This window comes from Octopus bimaculoides, chromosome 13, assembly GCF_046866305.1.
Source record: "Octopus bimaculoides isolate indiv1 chromosome 13, ASM4686630v1, whole genome shotgun sequence".
NCBI lineage: Eukaryota > Metazoa > Mollusca > Cephalopoda > Octopoda > Octopodidae > Octopus > Octopus bimaculoides.
The window spans coordinates 53,153,075-53,167,412 of NC_142940.1; the positions used below are offsets into that span (position 1 = coordinate 53,153,075).

Genomic DNA, 14,338 nt, shown 5'->3' on the forward strand with positions numbered 1-14,338 from the left:
TTTTTTTCGTTGTTCATTTTTTTTTTTTTTTTTTGCACCGTACACAGGTACTTGCTACCTTTTGAATTGGTTCTCTTGGATTAAAAAAAAAATTCTTTTTAATTAATTAAACAAACCTTTAGCTGGAAATTTTTGCTTAAAGAATGGTATTTCTTGCAAGGCTTTCTTTCCAACTTAAGTAATCTTAACTTTGGTTGTTGTTTTTTTCTTTTTTTTTTTTTTTTGGTATCTTGTAGAATGCATTCTTTGATATAACTTAGGATTTTTGGCAACCAAACATTTTGTATTTATTTCTTTATTCTATTGCCTTTCATTTTGTATTACTAGTATCATATAAACGGCACCAAATATTCTAATATCGTGTATCATTCACTAAACATATTTATATTACTTATGTTATACTAAACATATTGACACTACATCTAATATACAAATATTCCTATGCTATATATCTTACTTTGATATTACATTTTGTACTTGGAACATATTGGTATCCAATTGGTACAAATTATAAAATTTCCTTTGTAAATGAATATTTTCTTCATTTTTTTGTTTTTTCCTGAACGATTCTGTTTGTTATGATAACATTGAGTCTTAGACAGTTCTCCCAGACTATCCATCTATTGTCCTTCCTTGTAGAAAATATTTCAACTCCTTTGAAGGTAAACATCTTTGAACTACCTCCACCAATGCTTCATAAGATTTGTGTGTGTGGATGTGTTTTTGCATACATATATGTGTGCATGTGTATGTGTTTACAGGTATGTGTGTGTCTATATTTTAACTTTTTTTTATTTCAAACATTTACCAGGGAAAATATTATCAATACTCATTTGTAGTCGGGCAGGGGTTGTTCCAGTATATTTGCTAGTGTTTTAGGTGAATGGCCTAATAGTTATGGTGTTTGACTCATAGTCTTGTAATGCTGTGGGTTCAAAACCTGAGCCAGGTGGTACATTGTACCCTTCAACAAAGCATTTCATTTCACATTGCTTAAATATTCTCATCTGAAATAAGCATCAATCAGGATGCTGGTGCAGCCCTCTCTCTCTCTCTCTCTCTTCCATTGCCACTTCCTGAATGTTCTGCTGAGTCAGGGGTAGTGGGACCAAGAGGTTTTCTATAGCTGTTTGTGACTACATAGACATCTAAAACAATTAACATAAGCATAATTCATGTTAATTACTTATGCCCTTCACTGCCTACAGTGCTTAGGCCATCAATGACTTCTGTTCTCCATTTTGGAATGTCTTTTCTGCTTTTCTCCTCTCCCAGGTCTTGTTAGTTTTGAATTGTCACTAATGCTTCTGTAACGTTGCTTATTTTCTAGTTAAGGATATTGGTCCTATTCAAACCCATTTTTACCTCTAAGAAGGTAAAGTGTAAAGACCCCCTTCAGTCATCAATAACCATGGGGTTGCACCTAGAAAGTTCCCCTCCTAGCCACAAGTCTGGGCAAGGTGGTTTATGGAAGACCGACATCTCTTTATTTTAAAACATTATATATTTAGATTTAGATTTATGTACCATTGATGAAGCTAAAACTTTGTTATCCTCTCTATTTTTGTAATCTATTCTTTTCGCTTTAATTAAATCATTATACTTCGTTTTTGTTTCTGGTTTGCAAGATTCCTTATATGAATCCGTGTGTTGAAACAAACTTTGTTGTGTCTGGACAGAGTTATGGTGCCTTAATTTAACACACTCACCGGTTCAGTTTCCACTCATTTATTTATTTATTCCTGAAAGCTTTTTCATCGCTGTATTTGTGACTGCATCATTGATACAGTCACAAATACAGCAATGAAAAAGCTTTATCAAATAAATAAATAAATGAGTGGAAATTGAACCGGTGAGTGTGTTAAATTATTATAAAGTATGGTCAAAGCTGAACAGTCACATTACACCTAAATCTCAAAAGATGGGAGCTGCACTGATCCCTGTTTTCATCCTCAGTAGAAAATTTGGTACTTATTTTACAAACCCTAAAGGAATGAAAGACTAGTTCGACAATGTAAGAACATGATAAGATGTACTAAGATATTCTAGTTTGTAAGTGACTCAAATTACTATCACCCATATCTTAACCCTTTTGATACCGACCCATCCATGATATAAACTTTTTGTCTTAAAGTGATCTAAATTAACATGAAATTTTGATGGAAGATTTTATGCTCCAATCACCAGCTTAATAATGACAAAGCTATTTTAATAAATTCTTCATTATTTGAGACAAAGACAGCATATTTTTACAAAACTATGGTAATAAAAGGGTTAATGTAATTATTTGTATACTAACTCAATGAGGAATATACTAAAGTTGTTAACCTCTCACCTTCTCCAATCTTATGAAAGATCTGCTTGACACTGTGGACCAACAACAATAGTTATAGATTATACAGTGCACCATTGCTGCTTATATTGGTTAATTGCATCAGCATATCTCCAAAATATCCAACACCTATGTCGGTGCTTTGTAAAAGCACCCATGCCAGTGCCACAAATAAATGACCCAATACACTCTGTGAAGTGGTTGGCATTAGGAAGGGCATCCAGTCAGGGAAACTATGCCAAAATAGACAAGTGGAACCTGGGTAGCTAGCCAGTTCCTGCAAACCAACCAACCTATACCAGTATCGAAAGTAGACCTTAAATGATGATGATGATGATGGTGGTGGTGATGGTGATGATGATGAAGAAGGAAGAGGAGGAGATATTTCTAAATATACCAGTGTATTAGTGATTTGAAACAACTGTCGACTGACCCTGTAAACAATGGGACAACATGCTGGCAATTTAACAAGTTATGAGTGTTTCCATGCATAATATTTAATGAAAAATTATCTGTCAGTCACTTTATTTCGTTAATAACACCAATCTTACATCGAGGGAAAACGAAACTGTCTGAAAGTGTGAATTCCATATAATCTGAAATGTAATCAACTGAACGTAATAACAATCTAAAATAGCTGATACTTTAAATATGAAACACAAGAACTTCTCTCATTACTTCTAACTACATCTTGTATCCAAGCTACTTCTGTTGGTTAAAGTGACTATTTTTAATAAGTATTTTGCCATATTATATATTGATATTACTCATATAAGCTTTATTGTCTAGAAGCTGGGACATTCATAAGCTGTTATAATATAAATTACATTATCACTTTTCATATTTTTGATTCAACTTGAAAAGAGATCCAGTTATTGATTAGAGAAATCTTATTTAATATAAAACTATAGCCTGATGGCAATAGTAATTACCTGGTGTTCATGGTGGATAGAGGTGAAAGCTGAAGCAGTGATGATGGTAACCATCATAGCAGTCATGGCTGGAGTGATGGTGATAGTAATAGAGAAGGTTATATGTTGTGTAGTTGTAGATATGGATGCAGTAAGTAGCCTAAATATAGTTCCTATTCAAAAGAATGTCACTGCAAAAGAGATGAATTTAGAGACATCGGCATAGATTGAAGGAGTTTTCGACAGTTATCCCTATATGCAACTGAAGAACTTTTCATTGTTATGTTGAAAAGGGACATGTTTTGTTGACGAGCACATCAAACAAAGTGTTTAGTGGGGTATTTCTCTTGACTGTTTACTTTCTGAGTTCAAACGCCACTGAAGTCGACTTTGACTTTCATCGTGTTAGGGTTGATAAAATAAGGTACCAGTCAAGTGTTGGGGTTGATGTAATTGACTTATCTCTTCCTTTCAAAATTACTGGCCTTGTGCCAAAATTTAAAATCGTTTAATGGCAGTGAGCTGGTAGAATTGTAACCATACTAGTCAAAATGCCTTGTAGCATTTCTTCTGGCTCTGTATGTTCCAAATTCAGATGCCACCAAGGTTGACTTTGCCTTTCATCCTCTAGGATCAATAAAATAAGTACCAGTTGAGCACTGGGGGCAATGTAATTGACTAGCCACCTTCCATAAATTTCAGGCTTTGTGTCTATAGTAGAAAGGATTATTATTATTATTATTATTATTATTATTATTATTATCATCATCATCATCATCATCATCATCATCATCATCATCATCATCATCATCATCATCATCATCATCATCATCATCATCATCATCATTATTATTATTATTATTGTTGCTTTTTACTTCTAATCTGCATGTTTGTTACAATCACTTGCCGAGACACACCCAACATCCTAGGGTGAGTGAAGGATAAGAGGTATTAAAGTATAACTGAAAGCTTGGGGAGGTAGAGTGACAGGGGCAGTAGCAAAATATGTCCATGTAAAACAACACAGACATTTAAATTGATAAGGTTTTTCTAAGGGGCAGTACTTGTCAGCACAATTTTTTAGATTTCTCTTAGGCATTGTTCTCCTGGGATGTTGTTTAGATGTCTCTGACAATAACAGGAACAGTTCTTGCGTTAAGACACCACATCTTTTGTATCTCAGTTTTCCCCGGTCCTTATATTTACTTAATTTGTCAAATTCCTTTACAGATACATTGTTATCAGTGGAACACTTACATCTATTAATCTACAAGTATTTTCTTCCTTGTCTTTAATAATTGTGCCTGGTCAATTAGCCTGGATTGTTTTGTTGGTGTTGATTGGAAAATCCCAGAGGATAGTGACATTTTTACCTTCAATGACTGACTTAGGATGATGTTCATACCAGTAAGCAAGAGTGCTGGTTTTGTAGTGTTTGCATATTTCCCAATCTAAATACTGTCCTACACCATCATGATGATTTTTGTATCTGTTTGGTGTTAGCACAGGACATCCCGAAATGAGATGATCTATTGTTTCGTCAAATGTGTCATAGAATCTGCATTTAGAGTCAGAACCGTTAGTTAGCCTGGTAATTTCTGGTAAGCAAGCTTTGATCTTAGTGAAGACATATGGCCTAGTGGTTAGAGCAGTGGACTTGCAGTCGAGGGATCATGGGTTCGAATCTCAGACCGGGCGATGTGTGTGTTTATGAGTGAAACACCTAAGCTACACGCAGCTCCAGCAGAAGTTAGTGGCGAACTTCTGCTGACTCTTTTGCCACAACTTTCTCTCACTCTTTTCTCCTGCATCTAGCAGCTCACCTGCAATGGATTGGCATCCTGTCCAGGTGGGGAACCTATACTCCAATGAAACCAGGAAACCAGTCCTTATGAGTCAGGCATGGCTCAAAAAGGAACAAACAACAACAACATGCTTCGTAATTATTATTATCATTAATATCGTTGTTGTTGTTGTTGTTGTTATTATTATTATTATTATTATTATTATTATTATTATTATTATTATTATTATTATTATTATTATTATTATTATTATTATTATTATTATTGTTGTTGTTATTATTATATCCTCATCTTTCCAATTAGGAAATAAAACTTCAATGATTATACATCATTCAAACTGATCCTAAACAACTATCTGTACCTCATTCATTTAAGATTATTTCGCTCGACTTTTGATCAGCTTCTCTATACCAGCTGTTCTGCAATTATCTGGACTTTTGCTTCCCAAATGCTGTCTATCTTAATACTGTTTTTTGGTTTCTTGTCCCAGTCTACTCTCATTTCATGGCCCAGCAATCTGAGTTGCAACTGTCTTTTTTCAAGGTAAACACTTTGGCAACCAGTTCTCCAGTACATCTCATTTCACATTATTTTTTTACTCTTTTATAGTTTGAGATCCATTCTGCTATGTTAGCAGTACTAGGATATTTAGTTTTAAGTTAGGTATTTGTATATTACTGAAGTATTTGTTTTTTTCACTAAAGTTCAATATCTTTCCTTCAAATATTTTTAGAAATAATATTGTAAATGGGATATGTTTGTCAACTAAGAAAATTGGAGCTAGCAATGTAATATTTGAGCTGATATCTTGCGTTGAAACTCTTTTCATTGTGCTCTTGCTTAAATTTCAACTCACAACTAAATATTCTCTTTTCTTACACCATTAACTATATAACTACTCTACCTCAGTTTTACTATATCTCTACATAGAAGCAAGGGTAATAAATAAAGATACATAATAGGTTTCAAAATGTCTGTTATTTTTACCATTTGAAATTTCAGTATAAAATATGATACTATTTAGAAGATGATCAAATATAGGTAAATATAAGTACACTGTAAATGTTAGCATCGTCACATAAGCACTAATTCACAAACATTATTTATATTAATTGTCAATACTAAAGATGTCTCTGATCTCTCAGGCTAATAATATCGATAAATTTCCAAATTTTGTTCCAATTTCCATTTTATTTTAGTTTCCTGTTATTTCTTCAAACTGAAAATACACATTTTCATGTTGTTTTGTCTTTAAATACGTTTTACCATTGCCATTTCTTTGATACTGTTATCTTCAACCTTTAATAATTTTACTTTGCTACGTAAATATTATATTATATGATATATTTTTCACAAACTTTGCAGACATTTAAGACGCTCATATTATGTATTTATGTAGGTAGTTAGATTGGTAAGTAGATAGGTACATATGCACGTATTTTCACACATATGTACATAGGTAGGTAGGTAGGTAGGTGTAAGAATGAATTCTTCACAATTATAATGAAAATATTATTTTTGCACAGAGTAATTCACAAGAAAACTAAGTAAAGGTGCAAAACAAAACAGGTTTAGAGGAATATGTAACCATAGCTAAAGCAGAGAAATACTTAAAAATAAAATCATGCTACATAATATTTTCTGAAATATCATCTTATTCCTTGTTTAACATCTACTTTTTCCGTGCTTGTACCATTCAGACAGAGTTTATTCAGGAAGATTTTCTATGGCTGGATACCCTTCCTGTTGCCAACCCTCACATGTTCTTAAGCAAGATAATATTTCCCCATGATTAGATGTATTTTTCACAGAATATTGGAAATTAATGGCATTCATTTGCAACAATCATGCAATGTGAAATAAGGAATCGCAAACATATACATATATATATATATATATATATATATATATATATATATATATATATATGTATGTATGTGTGTGTGTATATATATATATATATATATATGGCTTTAGGAAGGGCATCCAGTTCAGTTGTAGAAACCATGCCACATTAGATAACTTGGAGTCTGGCCAACTCCTGTCAAGCTGTCCAACCCATGACAGCATAGAAAATGGATGTTAAATGATGATGATGACGATGACGATTTTCTTTCAGTTTTCATCTACATAATCCATTCACAAGGATTTGGTTAACCCAGGGCATCAGTAGAAGATACTTGCTCAAGGTAGCATGCAATGAGACTGAAACCAAAATCTTGTGATTGGGAAGTAAACTTCTTAATCACACAACCATGCATTTACCTATTTCAGAAATATCTAGGTCACAAGTGTGTTCTTACTATTATAGAGTTTACAAGTGCTTGAACCATTGAAATTAAAAATAAAAACATAATTTAAAACCTACTTTCAGAAATTGATTGTTATGGTAATTATAGTATAGGAATAGCTACTTTGCAATTATAATGAAAATATTTCTTTTGTGAAAAACAATTAGCAAGAGAGCTCAGCATAAATGAAAAAGATATATCAGGTTGAGAACAATAATATTATGATAAACTTAGCTCAAATGAAGAGGCACTTGAAAATAGAATTAAGCTACATATTGAATTATATGCATAATATATCCTCTATTTATGTATTTTATTTTCAAGTATCTCTTAATTTCATACACACACACACACACACATACACACACACACACATATTGCAATAATAAATCTCTGAATGAGAAGTAAACAGTAACAGTATGGAATTGTGAAGTATATTTGCCACCTAAATGTGGCAGACCCATAGGGGACGATGTTACTGTTGTTTATAATCCCAAGAAGACATCTCCTTCAGACAGTGTGTCATTAGCCAGCTGTGGAGATGTCTTCCTGAAGCTATAAACAATAGTAGCATCGTCCCCTACAGGTCCGCTACATTTAGGTGGCAAATATACTTCACGATATATATATTTTATTTCACAAGAATGTAAACTTCATATAATCAAAGTGTCCTTGGCCTGAAGTGTAGCTTGCGGTCTACCCTCATTTGCCTACTGCCAAGGTTCTGTTAGCTGTGAAACATATGTAGCCTGCATATCAGACCATAATATTCTACCTGCTTTAATTTTGATTTAAGTTTGATTTGGTATGGTTTCTATGGCTGGAGGCCCTCCCTAACACCAAACAAGACGAGACTATATATATATATATATATATATATATATATATATATATATATATATATATATATATATATATACATATGATGGACTTCTTGCAGTTTCTTATTTCTTTATTGCCCACAAGGGACTAAACATAGAGGGGACAAACAAGGACAGACAAAGAGACTAAGTCGATTACATCAATCTCAGTGCGTAACTGGTACTTAATTTATCGACCCCAAAAGGATGAAAGGCAAAGTCAACCTCGGCGGAATTTGAACTCAGAATGTAATGGCAGACAAAATACTGCTAAGCATTTCGTCCGGCGTGCTAATGTTTCTACCAGCTTGCTGCCTTTCTTGCAGTTCCTGTCTATCAAATTCCTGCATAAAACATTGGTCAAACTATAATAGAAGGCACTTACCCAAGGTGCTGTGCAGTGGATCCGAACCCAAAACCGCACGGTTATGAATCAAACATCTTAAGCACACAACCACATTCAAAACATGCCAACAACACATCCCAAATTAAGAAACAGTTTGCAAACAGACATCACTGTAAACTCATATCAGCAAATATATAATATAGGCATACTTCATCACTTTTGTTGAACAACTGTCTTCTATCTGTGAAGCTGTTTGTATTTCTAATTCATTTTAATTGAAATGATTGTCTGATATAATTTTCACAATACATTGTAGCTATTTCAATTTTAGTTTGCTGTGTTAATTTAACTTTCTAGTTCTGTTTACACTTGTTTTAGGGCATGGTGTTATTGCAGAAGACTTTCTTGTCTGCTTTCTAGACTAGTGGCATGGTATCTATCTGTCATATAACTCTTTGTGTACTGTTTTAATCATTGCTCTTTGGAATAACAACATGACTTGCAATTTACATTCCCAAGTTCCAGTCTCTCTCATTCTTGTATCCTCTCTTCCTTCTCTCAATCTTTCTCTCTCTCTCTCTCTCACACACACACACACACACCTAAACACACACGCACAAACTCAGGATACTTCTTCATACAGTCTATTATGCATGTCCATCATCAGTGCTAAATTGCGGCCTAAACGCAATATATATGTTGACATACCCTACTTTATATATCATCATCATCATCATCATCATCATCATCACACTTTGTTATGCTGGCATGGGTTTTACTTTCTCTCTCTCTCTCTCTCTCTCTCTCTCTCTTTCTCGTATATACACACACACACACACACAGTCTCTTCTTTCTTTCTGTTAACATACATAATAACCTATCTACAGAAAGGCTGGTCTGACCAAAACCATAGTCTGTGTGTGTAACCTTTGTTTATCTTACATAAATGAACATATATATATATATGTATAGACTCCAAACATTCCCAGCATATGTTTTATTAAGAATTTAAAAAAAAAATTTTATCCAAAACATAATGAATAAGACGAAGGAATCTATAGTTATTTAATTGAACATACTGAATGCCACATCTATTGCAAAAGTAGGTTTTGTTGTTGCTATTCAATTGTATAATTCAGAAATAGATTATGTTAACGGCCTAAAAAGTGACGAGTGCAATTTTGGTTCATGCAAAATTAATGTAGGGAATGGTAGATAAACATTAACTTTGGAACTCCACCCTGCTACTGACTCTTGCATCCTTTAACTCTGCTGTTTCAAGATTAGTTACCACACCATTCCTTAAACTGATGAGGGTTCCAGTTGATCGATTCAACAGAACTGCCTGCTCATTAAATTAGCATACAAGTGGCTGAGCACTCCACAGACATGCATACCCTTAACATAATTCTCAGAGCAATTCAGCGCATCACAGAATGTGATAAAGACAGCCCTTTGAAATACAGGTACAACTCGTTTTTGCCAGCTGAGTGGACTGGAGCAATGTAAAATAAAGTGTCTTGCTCAAGGACACACTGTGTTGCCAGGAATTGAACTCACAGCCTTATAATCATGAGCCAAATACTCTAACCACTAAACCATGTGCCTTCACACACCATTCCTTAATGAAGTAGTAAAAGATATTTGGCTGAAGTTTGATTTTAATTAAGTAGGTTTTGTTGTTGCTATTCAATTGTATAATTCAGAATTGCACTCGTCACTTTTTAGGCCGTTAACATAATCTATTTCTGAATTATACAATTGAATAGCAACAACTAAACCTACTTTTGCAATAGATGTGGCATTCAGTATGTTCAATTAAATAACTATAGATTCCTTCGTCTTATTCATTATGTTTTGGATAAAAAAAATTTTTTAAATGCTTAATAAAACATATGCTGGGAATGTTTGGAGTCTATACATATATATATATATGTTCATTTATGTAAGATAAACAAAGGTTACACACACAGACTATGGTTTTGGTCAGACCAGCCTTTCTGTAGATAGGTTATTATGTATGTTAACAGAAAGAAAGAAGAGACTGTGTGTGTGTGTGTGTGTATATATACGAGAAAGAGAGAGAGAGAGAGAGAGAGAAAGTAAAACCCATGCCAGCATAACAAAGTGTGATTTTAATTAACATATGTTATTATTATTATTATTATTATTCAAGGTGGCAAGCCTTAAATAAGTACCAGTTGAGTACTGGGGGGGGGGGGTCAATGTAATCGACAATCCCCTTCTTTTTTATTGATTATAAACTTGTTGAAATTAGTTTGGATTTGTAATATATAATTGTTTGCGCTTGATTTCGTTTTGTAAATTTGTGACTTTTTATCTTTTATTTCTTTCTGTCGTTAGACTGTGGCCATGCTGGGGCACCACCTCGAAGAATGTTTTGTCGAATGGATCGACACAAGTACTTTTTTTTTTAAAGCCTGGCACTTATTCCATCATTTTTTCTTTTTTTTTTTTTTTTGCTGAACTGCTAAGCTACAGGGAACATAAACACTCCAACACCAGTTGTCAAGCAATGATGGGGGACAAACATAGACACAAACACACACACACACACATGATGATGACAATACATATATATATATATATATACATATATATATATATATATATATATATATATATATATATATATATATATATATATATATATATGACAGGCATCTTTCAGTTTGTGTCTACCACATCCACTCACAAGGCTTTGGTTGGCCCTTGGCTGTAGTAGAAGACACTTTCCCAAGGTGCCATACAGTGGGACTGAACCCAGAACCATGTGGTTGGGAAGCAAACTTCTTACTGTACAGCCACACCTATGCCTACTAGTATGTAGATTCATATTTAAAGGAAAATTAGAAAGGAAGAAGAGTAAAATTAACATAGATTGTAGCTGAAACCACGATTAATGGTGTTGAAACACTGGGAAAATGCTGACGGAAAGTAATTTTCTGATCATGCTGGACATATCAGTGGTGATCCTTAGATTGACAAGTTTTAAAGTTTGACCAATTACTTTTAGACAGAATTTCCAGCACAGGTGGAACAGCAAGAAGACACAACAGTTCTATACATATACATGTGAGACACATATACACATATAGAGTAACACATGTGGCCCTCCCCTGAGACTGAGATTCTGGTTTGATTACTGATTGGTGCCATTTCACTTACATCACAAAAATCTTTGAAGTGGGTTTGAACGTCATAAACTCCCATTTGCTCCACCCATTAAAGTCCATAAGAGTAATCAATCATTAAGTGGTACTTCTAATCATGAAAGGTCATGCAATTGACTTCATTTATTGCTCCACTCATGCATGAGGGATGATAATTATTCTCATTTTATGTTTACATGTGTGTTCATGTATATAAATATGCAGTGGCGGTGATATGAATCTGTCAGGAGAGGGAAGTTACTTGCTAATTGATTCCAAGGCATTTCATTACACCTAGCTCTGTTAATACTGATTAAAATTTTAAAAATAAATCATGAAATATTTGCTAAATACCTCATCATCTGATATCAGAAATTTCAATGTAGTCAACACCTGTCTGTGTGCATAGTGGTTTTCCATTTGGATTTTACTACAGATTTGTCATTGCTATTAATACTATTATTATTAGTTCCAATATCCACATGGTTATTGTTAATACTATTGCTACTAACATTCAAGTCTGTTAAAAAATTTAGTTTCAAAACCAATTTAGAGTTATCCTCAATCTGAAATCACATGTTGAAACTGAAGCAACTACATCATGGATGAACTATTTAATAGCATGTGAAACTGTTAAATTCACTTAAAATTTATTTCACAGACACAGTTCTAGGGACCATGTCATACTTCTGCCTTGAAAATTTCTGTACATCATGGAATACATTTAAAGTGAATTTAACAGTTTCACACATTTTTAAATAGCTCAGCCATGATGTAGTTCTTCTAGTTTCAACATTTGATTTCAGATTTGAAGATAACTCCAAACTGGTGCTAAAACTATATTCTTAATAGACTAGAATATTAGTAGCAATAGTATTAACAACAACCATTGCTGATAGTGGAACTAATAATAATAGTCATAATAGCAATGACAGATCTGTAGTAAAGTAGTATACATGGAAATTTCTTTATGACTTATCTATATGTATGTACATACATATATATATATATGAGCGCATTCATTCCTGACTTATGGACTCTTAGACAACTTACACATTATATATATAAATAATGTTTGTTTATATTATTGTTTTTATATTCTCATTAGTTGTCTTTATACGTGTGTGTTTTGTTTGTGTACATGCATGCACACACACACACACACACACATATTAATATATAGAAGAATATGAGGGGTTTAGTTCACAGGTGATCTAAACGAATAGGTATGCTGAGTAAGTGCTGTAATTGGTCATCCATTAGGTTCCAAGTTCACAGCTGAGGCTGGAGCTAGCAATCTATATTAGGCTTCTGAGTTAGCAGGTATATATTATATTAGAGGAAGAAGGACAACAGAAAAAAAAGGACAGTTCTCCTTTTTTCTCTAATATATTAATGTATATATATATTCTATGATAGTGAGTGAGAAAACCAAATCCATATGAGAACATTACTTTGTATTTGCAAACACGATTTGGCAAATGTCTATACACCTGTCAAGTTGAGTTTAGAGGATAAGTTCAAATGCCATGGGAGAACAGGAATCTGATGTTTCAACACTGACACTTCATGTGAGAGAAAAGACATTTTTCAACTTTTGAATATTATTGTTTTCTCTCAAACAATGGATTTATCCCAAGACATCAAAATCCTCTTCCTTCCATGACATACAATTTATCTAAGCCAGTCAACTTTGCTGTGTAATATTTGCTGATATAAACTACTGCAACTTTCTTTAGATTCTGTCTTTTTCACATATCAGTTAGTATAGTCAATACTGTGAGGAAGGCAAATATATTTCATGAATCAGTTCCAAATTTTTGGCACGGAGCCAGCAGTTTTTTTGAAGGGGTGGAGAGACAATTACTCTGACCCCCAGTACTTGACTGGTGTTTTTGTTATTGACCCTGAAATGATGAAAGACAAAGTCAACCTTGGAGGAATTTGAACTCAGAACATAAAGACATGTTGCTAAGCATTTTGTCTGGCATGCTAACGATTTTGCCAGCTTGTCACCTTTATGTCATCATCATCATTTAATGTCCACTTTCCAGGCAGTGCACTGCCTTTATATATCTAATCAAAATCAAATCAAATCACAATCAAATGGAAATTGTAGTTGTGGCTGATACCAGTGCTGGTAGCACGCAATAAGCACCATTCATGTGTGGGTCATTGCCAGAGCCATCTGACTGGCTCCCCGTGTCAATAGCATTTAAAAAGCACCATCTGAATGTGGTCGATGCCAGCTCTACTGCCCCAACTGAATATAATGAGGATTTATGATATTCTTTAATGATGACCATACTAACATGCAATAATAGCCATGACTCCAAGTTTCCTCTAAAGGTGATCATGTACACTCATCAGGTGGGCAAGTTATAGACCTAAATTTATATACATATATATATATATATATATATATATATATATATATATATATATATATATAAATAAAGTCATAAATGACTAAGAAATAGATGACATTTTATTTAATAGTAAGAAAATTCTAATATCACAACAAATTGTTTCATAACTTAAAACATGTAAATAGTTTATTTTATATTTAATAATAAAAGAATTACTTACATGTCTGCATTAATACAAAATACAAAGAACC

At 33.4% G+C, this 14,338-nt stretch overlaps 1 protein-coding gene across 2 annotated transcripts in view; it reads left to right on the forward strand.

Annotated features, from left to right (window-relative positions):
- Positions 1 to 14,338, forward strand: part of LOC106877721 (cGMP-dependent 3',5'-cyclic phosphodiesterase) — a 436,212-nt gene that overhangs the window by 352,003 nt on the left and 69,871 nt on the right. The gene's annotated exons all lie outside the window — the stretch shown is intronic.